This window comes from Dendrobates tinctorius, unplaced genomic scaffold, assembly GCF_039654945.1.
Source record: "Dendrobates tinctorius isolate UK_male_01 unplaced genomic scaffold, ASM3965494v1 ptg000069l, whole genome shotgun sequence".
NCBI lineage: Eukaryota > Metazoa > Chordata > Amphibia > Anura > Dendrobatidae > Dendrobates > Dendrobates tinctorius.
Genome location: NW_027361737.1, coordinates 9554234 through 9566722, shown reverse-complemented (window position 1 = coordinate 9566722; position 12489 = coordinate 9554234). Strand labels below are relative to the sequence as shown.

The 12489-nt window shown below is 41.3% G+C and overlaps 1 long non-coding RNA gene across 1 annotated transcript in view; it reads left to right on the top strand.

The window, feature by feature from the left end:
- LOC141095361 (uncharacterized) overlaps window positions 1-12489 on the top strand; it is a 139293-nt gene that overhangs the window by 121243 nt on the left and 5561 nt on the right. Inside the window, exon 2 of the long non-coding RNA XR_012233359.1 lies at window positions 1721-1814. This is a non-coding gene — a long non-coding RNA (uncharacterized lncRNA). The remainder of the gene's footprint in view (window positions 1-1720; window positions 1815-12489) is intronic.

Sequence of the window (12489 nt, the reverse complement as noted above, 5' to 3'; positions counted from 1 at the left end):
AGCATTAGAAATGGGGTCCATTATGTTTGGAGCATTATTTGGGCCCATAAGACAGTGGAGCTTCATCCATGGGGACCAACATATACTGTAGCATTATGTGGAGCTCATCATATACTGTTTCAAACATTATATGGGACCAATGATTCTGTATGGAGAAATAGATGGGCCTCGTCATGAGATGTAAAAAGTGAAGTATTTTTCATTGTACTATACCGCTATTTCTCTGCCGTATTGGAGCATGATGAGTTGTGGTATGTGTTAAAGGGGCGCTCTTTCGCCCAGGGCACATGAAAACCTGGAGCCAGCCCTCCCCCCCACAACTGTAGCCAAATAACCCCCATTTTTCAGTGCGTAACTTGTATTATGAAGTTAATTAAGGTTGACAAGCTTAAGTAAGAAGAATTGATGCTTTTGGCATTCAAATGGGCACTGTTGGTGTGTTTCCTGTCCTCCTCTCACTGCCGACTTTTATTCCCCATTGACTTACATTGGGTTTCGTGTTTCGGGACGACCCCGACTTTTCCCTATAATCGGACGATCTTGCTCGACCCGACTTTTGGAAAAGTCGGGTTTCACGAAACGAAACGCGACCCTAAAAAAACAAAAGTCGCTCAACTCTATCTATGAGTACTACTACATGATAATTTGAACAAAATGTGTATGAGTCCCTCCTTTTATGGCTAATACATGGTGTACCTGAATTCATCTCCCACTATATATTTTTGGCATTCCTTGCTTCCTTCATAAATTATACTGAAATTTCCAAATCTTTCATAAACATTTACATTTTGGCTTAGTTACTGTATTTTTTTATAATCCTTTTTAAATTTTGCCTTATATACAAGTCATTATACAGGAAAGAATGTTTCTTTTTTTACTGTAAACTCCAATTTCTCATCGAATCTTTATATTTTACTGTCACTCCTTAAAGTGTAGTAAAAGTGTGATGCCATTGTTCTCAGCAGCGATCTGGGTGTCAGAGATGCTTTCACAGAGATCAGGTAGATACCCCTGCGTGAAACCCTGGGAGTGTAGCATGACTAGAAAGAGAAATTAACCCTTATACCAACCCTAAAAGAGAGCAACCAAGACAGCAAGGAACTGCAATAAATGTCATGCACCTCCGCAGATAACTAGAATGCTATATCTGCAAATGCCTTGTTTGACAATCCTGATCTTTATGTAGTTTCTAAAAATAATGTTTATCATTGTCTAAGGTGCTCTTCGATCATATGTCATCCTAATCTATCCTGATCTTTAATTACTTCTCAACAAAAAAAAAATTTAGCTACTGTTTTTTGACTTTAACATTTTTTTTAAAAAAGATCATGGGATACACTAAAAAAATAAAATAAAGTTACGTTATACTATTGAAATTATATTATACTAAAATAGAAAGTTGACAATTTGATTAGAAATGTATAGATCAGGATTATGCAAATAATAGAGAAAAAGGTTCTGAAATACAAACAATAAGATTCAATATGTTTGTTCAACACTGTATATGTAATTAATATTTCTTATGCATGTACAATATTAAAGTATCTATTTGCACATCTGCAACTAGTTTAATAGAAAGAAATATACCATGAATTTTAATGTTTTTGGAAGAGAATATTGCATGATAAACATTGCAAGAAAGTAAGTCTTTTAAAAAATTGGCTGAACCTGTGATTTTTAGATTCACACATTTATTTTCCTTGCTAAGGGTGTATTCCAGATTCCTGAAGAAGGAGGGTGAAACGCGTGCGTCGGGGCAAGGAGGCTGGAGTTCATTAGCACCTGTTTGGGCACAGAAAGATAGAGATATTAAGGTAACATACCCCCCTGTTTGTAAATGCATATGATGTGAAAATTTGTTGTGCGGTACACACTAGTTCAGAGCAGGTTGTGATCAGCAAAAGCATGGTTTGCAGGGAATGTTCCATGTGTGCATACCCATTACCACAGAAACCTTTGCTAACAGCATGCTATGTTTGAGCGGCTGGATGTTATATACATTGGACAATTAGGGAGTTCTAATAAAAAGCATCATGTATTGATCATGCTATACAAATTAACTTTATTGACCAATCAAGTATCTAACACTTTTGCATATATAATTTTATTAATTAATTTAATTTTGGCATTATTCAGTTTAGATCAATTTTGTTTTATGCTGATTTTAATTGAAATATTTAGCACTTTTTAACATTGTCCACAGCATAAATAGATTATTCCGGGTGGTTCTATATTTTTGATATTTTTTATCTTTTTGGCCTTGAATTTATATAAATGAACTAGATACCATGGCAAGTCATAAGGACTGCACCATCTGCTGCTGACTTATACAATTGAGTGTTATTTGATTCACCAATTATTTTTTTTTTCATATTTATTTGTATGAATTTAATTTCACATTATGCACTTTAAATTAGTTGTTGGTCATTTGAGTATTTAAGCACTAGCACTTTTTCATAGAAATTTATGGTATGCTTTTTCATTTTATGGTTCATGTGGCCATATCATGTTTGTGGACTCTTTATGCCCCCTTCTTTTCCGGTACCTTTTTCCAGCATTTTTTTATGTTTTTAATAATGAATTAATTAAATATTAAGTTTTATAATAATATCCTAGTCACTTCAATTTTTGTTTCTGATACGGTAAAATATTAATTTTTATATTCATTTCCTAGTGACTTCAATTTTGGTTTCTGATACGGTAAAGGGACAATTTTGGTATTTATGAGTAGTGTTGAGCGATACCGTCCGATACTTAAAAGTATCGTATCGGATGGTATCGGCCGATCTAAAAAAAAATCGGGTATAGCCGATTCCGATACCGGAAGTCCCATTCAAGTCTATGGGACTTCCGGTATCGGAATAAGAAAAACCCTATTTTTGCCTTGTACAGCCTCTCTGGGGTCTGTACGGGCCTTTCGGGGGGCTGTGCCGGCCTGCCGGGGGGTCTGTGCAGGCTCCGGTGGTCTGTGCAGGCCTGCCGGTGGTCTGTGCAGGCTCCGGTGGTCTGTGCAGGCCTGCCGGGGGGCTGTGCCGGCCTGCCGGTGGTCTGTACAGGCCTGCCGGGGGTCTGTGCCGGCCTGCCGGGGGGGCTGTGCAGGCTCCGGTGGTCTGTGCAGGTTTGCCGGTGGTCTGTGCAGGCTCTGGTAGTCTGTGCAGGCCTGCCGGGGGGCTGTGCCGGCCTGCCGGTGGTCTGTGCAGGCCTGCCGGGGGGGCTGTGCCGGCCTGCCGGTGGTCTGTGCAGGCTCCGGTGGTCTGTGCCGGCCTGCCGGGGGGCTGTGCCGGCCTGCCGGGGGGCTGTACCGGCCTGCCGGTGGCCTGTGCAGGCTCCGGGGGTCTGTGCAGGCATCGTCCGATGGGACTACAAGTCCCATCGGGCGATGCCTGCTACCATGACAGTGATTGACACATTAGCCAATGATGGGACAGTAGTAGTCCCATCATCCGGCTAATGTGTTGAATGTAAAAAAAAATAAAAAAAAAATTACATGCTACATACATACAACATGCATACTACATATATACTACATGTAACATACACACTACATATATACTACATGCAACATGCATACTACATACATGCTACATACTACATGCATGCTACATACATGCTACATACTACATACATAATACATATATACTACATGCATGCAACATACATACAACATATATACTACATGCATGCAACATGCATACTACATATATATTATATATACTACATGTAACATACATACTACATACACTCACTGGCCACTTTATTAGGTACACCATGCTAGTAAGGGGTTGGACCCCCTTTTGCCTTCAGAACTGCCTCAATTCTTCGTGGCAGAGATTCAACAAGGTGCTGGAAGCATTCCTCAGAGATTTTGGACCATATTGACATGATGGCATCACACAGTTGGCGCAGATTTGTCGGCTGTACATCCCTGATGCGAATCTCCCGTTCCACCACATCCCAAAGATGCTCTATTGGATTGAGATCTGGTGACTGAGGAGGCCATTTGAGTACAGTAAACTCATTGTCATGTTCAAGAAACCAATCTGAGATGATTCAAGCTTTATGACATGGCGCATTATCCTGCTGAAAGTAGCCATCAGATGTTGGGTACATTGTGGTCATAAAGGGATGGACATGGTCAGCAACAATACTCAGGTAGGCTGTGGCGTTGCAACGATGCTCAATTGGTACCAAGGGGCCCAAAGAGTGCCCAGAAAAAATTCCCCACACCATGACACCACCACCACCAGCCTGAACCGTTGATACAAGGCAGGATGGATCCATGCTTTCATGTTGTTTACGCCAAATTCTGACCCTACCATCCGAATGTCGCAGCAGAAATCGAGACTCATCAGACCAGGCAACGTTTTTCCAATCTTCTACTGTCCAATTTCGATGAGCTTGTGCAAATTGTAGCCTCAGTTTCCTGTTCTTAGCTGAGAGGAGTGGTACCCAGTGTGGTCTTCTGCTGCTGTAGCCCATCTGCCTCAAAGTTCGACGCACTGTGCGTTCAGAGATGCTCTTCTGCCTACCTTGGTTGTAACGGGTGGCAATTTGAGTCACTGTTGCCTTTCTATCAGCTCGAACCAGTCTGCCCATTCTCCTCTGACCTCTGGCATCAACATGGCATTTCCGGCCACAGAACTGCCGCTCACTGGATTTTTTTTCTTTTTCGGACCATTCTCTGTAAACCCTAGAGATGGTTGTGCGTGAAAATCCCAGTAGATCAGCAGTTTCTGAAATTCTCAGACCAGCCCTTCTGGCACCAACAATCATGCCACGTTCAAAGGCACTCAAATCACCTTTCTTCCCCATACTGATGCTCGGTTTGAACTGCAGGAGATTGTCTTGACCATGTCTACATGCCTAAATGCACTGAGTTGCCGCCATGTGATTGGCTGATTAGAAATTAAGTCTTAACACACAGTTGGACAGGTGTACCTAATAAAGTGGCCAGTGAGTGTATATACTACATGCTACATACTACATACATGCTACATACTACATACATAATACATATGTACTACATGCATGCAACATACATACAACATATATACTACATGCATGCAACATGCATACTACATATATACTACATGTAACATACTTACTACATATATACTACATGCTACATACGTGCAACATACATACTACATACATGCTACATACATACTACATACATAATACATATATACTACATGCATGCAACATACATACATACTACATACATAATACATATATACTACATGCATGCAACATACATACAACATATATACTACATGCATGCAACATGCATACTACATATATACTATATATACTACATGTAACATACATACCACATATATACTACATGCTACATACATGCAATATACACACTACATGTTACATACATGCAACATACATACTACATACATGCTACATACATACACACTACATGCTACATGCATGCAACATACATACTACATACATGCTACATACTACATACATGCTACATACATACTACATATATACCACATGCATGCAACATGCATACTACATATATACTGCATATATACTACATGCATGCAACATACATATATACTACATACAATACATTCATATAGACATACAGTACATATAACATAGAGTACATACTCACCGTCACTTGTCACTTTGATCCCCGAAGCCATTGTCCCCTTGAGGAATAAATATCAAAATAAAAAAACACCAATATACTTACCCCGATCCGCAGAAGTCCACGAGGGTCCCACGTCCATCTTGCGTGGAGAACAGCAGCATCAGCTGATGCTACCGTTCTCTACCAGCTCCAGGAATACAATGACGGAAGGTAGGTATCCTTCTGCACTGTATTCCTCCACCACTTTAAAAAAAAAAAGTCCCTAGTCTCACTTTATGCCATTGCTGCGTGGGAATTTCAGACAGCACAGACAGCGCATCATGATGACGTCATTTCAGCAGCCAATCAGAGCCACAAAAGTGGCTCATTGCATTTTGGACTTCCGATTCCGGTATCCGATACAAAAAAAGTATCGGTACTCGGTATCGGAATTCCGATACGGCAAATATCGACCGATACCCGATACTTGCGGTATCGGAAAGCTCAACACTATTTTTGAGTTTATGGGTAGTTCATATAGCCATTGAGGACTAATTTTTGTGTATATATCCGAAAGTTTACATACCCTAGTGATTTTGGCCTGATAACATGTACAGAAGTTGACACAAATGGGTTTGAATGGCTACAAATGGTAACATACTCTCCTGTGACCTGTGACAAATGCCAGGAAAATTGTTCAGGATGCAAAGAAAAACCCACAAATAACATCATCTGAAATACTGGACCCTCTGAAAATTAGTGGTGTGGCTGTTTCAAGATGCACAATAAGGAGGCACTTGAAGAAAAATGGGTTGCATTGTACATGGTATGTAATGCTTTTCTGAGGCTCCACCTTCTAGTTTAGGGAATATTTATGCAAACCAAAAGAGCCGGTGGGTTCTGTTCATATATGATCCAGTGCTTTTTTGTACCTTGCTATGGGCTGTCAGGTGGTCATGGTCATCGCATGGGGGATTCTCACACTGCATACAGGATTTCACAGCCGGGACAGGAGACAGTAAGTACAGAAGATCCTCATCTCCTTCATATCAGGATGAGTAGATGTGAAGCGCTCCACTGTTTGCCAGCAGGGTTGATGAAATAACAGTCCTTGATTCTGCTACATTAAACTAATTGCTTTTTTTAGGGCTGATTCAAATAAATTCTATTCTGTAATAATACTGCTCTTATCTGCAATTTGTGTAGAGTGAGCTGTCACAGTATGGATAGCGTATGACAGGCAGCTAGTCATGTACTATTGTCTTATAAATTAATTTACAATCCATGTTGCTGCTTTTTTCCATACACTGATAGGCAAAATCATGTTTTTATAGTGATCTGTGCTCAGAAATTCATCAAAGATGGCAATGTTGCTTGCGTTTCTCCAGTTTGTTACTGCCATGTACAAGAAAATATCTTTCCAGGGCAGGTTCAAATCCCATCTACATTCTACAATAATATTGCTCTTAATTGAAATTCATCTATGGTGAGGTGTGGCTGTAGGAATAGTGTATAACAGGCATCTAGTCATGGATTATTGCCTTAGAAATTATAATTCTTGTTACAGCTTTTTCCATGCACTCATTGAAAGACTTAGATTTTTTACAGTGTTCTGTACTCAGAAATTCATCAAAGCAGGCAAAATTGACTGATTTAACGTGTCCATTTGTAGTTCCTCTGTAGCAACTGTATGTAAGTGGTAGTGCTAGTGGTTGTGGTAGTGCTACTAGAGATGGAATTACTATTTCTGAACTCTCCAGTGCTTTGTTTCCATCCATTTCTGGGGTATTTTTGAAATATGTTTGGTGTCATTGTCCTGCTGTAAGAGCCCTGACATAGGATGCAAACCCTGCTTTCTGACACTAGCACTACCTTGTAACCAAAAACCCTTTGGGTATCTTCACATTTTATGATGCCTTTCACACAGTCAAGGCATCAGGCTGTGTAAATGTGAAACACAGTCAAGGCACCCAATGCCAGAGTGACAAAATAACCTCAAAACATCTTTGAACCTCCAAAATATTTTACTGTAACTACTGTGGCACTTTATTTGTAGGCTTCATTTAATTTACAATAAACAGTATAATGAGGTTCTTTACCAAAAAGTTCTATCTTGGTCTCATCTGTCAACAAGACACCTGCTGGCCCTTTAAAAATAGTGGTGGCTGCGTGCCGGCCCTCTGTAAATTGCGAGAGCCATCTGCTAGCCCTCCAAGTTTCAAACTTTACATTATTAATACAAAAAAAATCAATTGCCCACCTCAGATGGATAAATTATATTGCAGTATCAATATACAGCTTTGCAAAGCATAGCTGTCTGCTACAAAAATGCTTAGTGAGAGCTGTCTACTGGTCCTCTACGATACAGTGCTGTGCAAATTAATTGGGAAAAAGCATTTTTTTAAGTAAAATTATAAGTTGGTTACCAGTCAGTGATTCAAACCAGTTTTAACTGCTTTGAACAGGCACTCACACCTGTTCAAAGCAGTTAAAACTGGTTTGAATCACTGACTGGTAACCAACTTACGATTTTACTTAAAAAATGATTTGTCCCAATTAATTTGCACAGCACTGTAAGTGTGAGGGCTGCCAGATGGCCCTCTAACAATAGTGAGGGCCCACTGCTTGCCCTCTAACAATAGTAAAGGCCACCTGATGGCACTCTACATAGAGTGAGGGCCACCTGATGGCCCTGAAAAAAATACCTGGGACTTTTAAAATCTCTTCTTCATAAAGAATGTCTGATCACGTCTCAAACACCACATGGCCAGATAAGGTAATGAAATGTTAAAATTACATTTCCTATAGAATATTTTTTTCACCATTGAAAGCAATGCAAATGCGAAAAAACGCAGTGAAAACACTACATGTGAACATAGCCCAAGGTGTGGAGGAGCATAATTTTTCTCCTATTTATTTTGTCTTATATACAAGTCATTATCTTTGAAATAATGTTTCTTAACATTTTTTACAGTAAAATCCATTTTCACTTCGACTTTGTATGTTTTATTTTCAGTTGGTAAAAGTGGCTTAATAATCTGACAACATTGTTCCAAGCAGCAACCTGGGATTCACACATGCTTCAAGGCGTCGTCCCCATGCTGTTCCTATGCCATTTCAGTTTCCATCAATTTCAACAATTTTTTACCTCTAAAATGCTCTAGTTTCCAATTACTTCCATTATACACTTTACTCGAGCAACAGAGCATTACGATTTGCTCGACTCGAGCAACAAACAATCAATCAGTTTAGTGCTCACTCATCCCTTATAAATAAGTTTTGTTGCCATTTGTAGGGCTAGCAAATAATTTTTTTGACTGATGTGTGTGTTCTAGTAATGTAGCAAATCAATAAATCTACTCCTTGGCCATCTGTTTGATGCTCTCCTCCTTTTTTTAAGCGATTTTTCTGTACTCTACTCTCAAACAGGGGATGTGGACATGGATGTGATGGTGCTGGTGTAGTTGATGGTGGTGGTGGTGTAGCTGCTGCAAGGAAAGGACATGATCTTTCTGTGCCTGCTAAGTTCCCAAATACAACACTTTCCTTTGGTGCACGAAGGCAAAAGGAAGCTATGCATCCTTTCATAAGGCTGAATACCGCTGCACTATTGATGAGGCATCAAGATGTTGAAAAGGTGTTTGTCATGCACAGTGTAGGACAGACTAAGTGCAACATTCAGGGATAAGGGAAAGGGAACCAAACACTAGGGAAGTGGGGAGTGGAGACCCCTAAACAGATCTAATGTCAGCCTGTCTGCCCTATGTTCTCTATAAAGTTTCCGCACCTATCACCAAGCAGGATGCCTAATCATTGCCTTACTCTGGTGATAAGCCCTGCATCGGGAAGGACAGGATAAGTGCCAGTCAATCCCCACTACCACTAAGTACCGCTATGATACACAAAACAAGAGAACACTTACCTTGAGTAGACTCAGAGAGAAACACCAACGCCCTCCAAACTCCACATAAGACGATAGCCGACTGCTGCAGCTCCAAGCCCAAACATGGAAGTGCAAATAGAAAATATCACTCATGCTTGCCAGCAGCAAGCAGGAAGCATATCAACACTCATGTCCAGATGTGGCCATTAGCACCGGGGGAGGTGGCCACTTGTCTGCAAAGCAAACTACTGAGACCTTCTGAAGACAGATGCAATGCAATGGTCTGCAGCCCCTGACACATCCATGACAGTAGCCTGCCCTCTATGAGTGGCCTCTGGATACTCAGGACCATATTTCTCAGGATAAGAGGTATGGAACAAACTAACCAGCCTGGGGGTGTTCACCTCTGATGCAGAAACTCACATTCTTTCCTTTGGACCTTAACCCCACCAGTGCACCAAGTATTGTAGGGAATGATGTCAGAGGCGAGAATCTACAATCCTCATATTTTCCAATTATGCAATAATTGGGGAAGCGGTAGGGGTGAGGGCTCAAGGAGTTCTACATGTCTCTTGAGTAAAGACTTGTGAAAAACATTGTAGACCTTAAGAGCCTGTAGTAGCTCAAGATGAAACGCTGCTAGACCAATGACAGTATTTATGTTACAGTGACCAATGAATCTAGGTCCCAAATTCCAGGAAGTAACCCTCAACCTGAAATTCCTGGTACACAACCACACAAAGTTATTCACATTCAGGTCTGGACCTGGCATGTGTTTACTGACAGTCATACGTTTATACCTGTCTCCCCTGACCCTGTTTGGGAGAGGTAGTGGCAAAACAGGACTAAATGGATAGGTATGTGATACTTTAGAGAGTGCACAAACATTTCAGGTAGACAATTGTTCAACCACATCCAGATGTAACCCCGGCCACCAAAACGATGAGAACGGAGGTCCACGGTTCCCTTACCATCTGGATGACCAGCAAGAACAGAGTTATGAGATTCTCTAATTACTTTGAGATGCAATTTAGATGACACAAACAACCTCCCCGAAGGGCAGGAAGCAGGAGTGTACCCCTGAGCTTTCAACACCTCACCCTCTAAGTCAGTATACAAGGCCGAAATGTCTATTCCTTCTGCAAAATTGTGGCAGGGTCCTCAAAGCCAGACAAAAATGTCAGTAAGGTCCCTGTAGATACAGCAGAAGGGGAAACATTTAGGCAGTTACCATGACAGTAATCTCCCCACTTTACAATCTCTCTGGATTGCAAATCAACAGTTGTTTTATGCTTCACCAACCAGGGCAAAACCAGAACCAATGGCATGTGGAAACCCTTCAGGACATAACAAGGTATTACTTTATAATGAAATGACCCAATCTTCAGTCTTATGTTAAGAACAATTTGTGTCAGTGTTCTCTGTGCAAGTAGTGCTGAGTCAATAGCGCAAATAGGAATAGGTTCAGACAAGTTAAAGCAGAAAAAAGCATGAGTTCAAGCAAACGCAGCATCCACCATACTAACTCCAGCTCCACTGTCTACAAGCACAAGAATTTTTTTCAGACCTGCACTCTAGCACCACCTCTGCTGTCAAGACAAAGCAAGAATTGCAGGTTGAAGATTAACAAACCACTTGATTATCAAGCTCAATGCTCCCAAGGGTTAATCAAGTCTCTTTTTGCTTTGAGATTGCAGTACATGCGTCAATAAAATGTCCCTTCCTCATACAAAAAATAAACACCCTTTTTCTTGCAAATGTCAGGAGAAACTAGCGACGTAAATGCACCTCCCAACTGCATTGGTTCCTCAAACGCCACAAGTATAGTTTCACCCCCGGACCTTTCCTCCAACACTGGGATCTTGCCCTGGAAAGAGGGCTCAGAAGCAGGTGGTCTAACCCATCTGTCCTTCAAGCGTCTATCCACCCGAGTAGCCAAGGACATGGCAGCATCCAAAGACACTAGAGTTTCATACACTGCTAATGCGTCCTTTAACCTTTCAGTGAGGTCCTGAAGGAATTGGCGTCTGAGAAGTAGGTCATTCCATTTGGTATCAGCTGACCACCTGCGGAATTCAGAGAACTACATCTCTACAGAACAAATCCATTGCTGAATGTGACACAACCTGAATTCAGCCAAGGAAAGGATCATCATAGATAAGGGCTACGGCCCTGAAAAACTCTTCCACAGACTGCAGACACATAGAATCCTCTGGAAGAGAAAAAGCCCAGGACTGAGGTTTCTCCTGCAACAGTGAAATAACAATTCCTACTTTTTGCTCCTCATCTCCAGAGGAGTAAGGATGCATTTTAAAATACAATTTGCCTGCCTCCTTAAACACAAAAAACTTGTCCCTACCCCCAGAAAATCTGTCCGGGAGGGCAATTTTGGGTTCAAGCTGGACCTGCCTACCTGCAGCGTCCCCCACAATAGGAGCCTTCAGCTGCTGCCATTGCTGCTGAACCTCAGAACGAAGGTCAGTCGCCTCCAGTGCCAACCTCTGCAGCTTGTCTGCCAGCACAGCAATGGGATCCATGAACCCAGTCAATGATAAAAAAAAAACCCACACAGAAAAAAACATAAAAAAAAACCACGTGTCAGTTTTCTTTTATAAGTGGAATGGAGTGGAGTGGAGATCCCTTGACAAATCTAACATCACCCTGTCCACCCTATTATCTCTATTTAGGTTCCGTACCTATCACCGAGCAGGATATCCAATCCCTGCTTATCTGGAGATAGGCTATGCACCGAGAAGGACAGGATAAGTGCTAGTCAACCCCCACTGCCGCTAAATACAGCTAGGATACACAAAACAAGGGAACACTTAGCTTGAATATACTCAGAGAGAAGCACCGACGTCCTCCAAACTCCAAATAAGAAGCTAGCTGACTGCTGCAGCTCCAAGCCTCAACAGGGAAGTTCAAATAGAAAATATCACCCATGCTTGCCAGCAGTAAGCATGAAGTATCTCAGCACTCAGGTCCAGGTGAGGCCATTAAACCGAAGGAGGTGGCC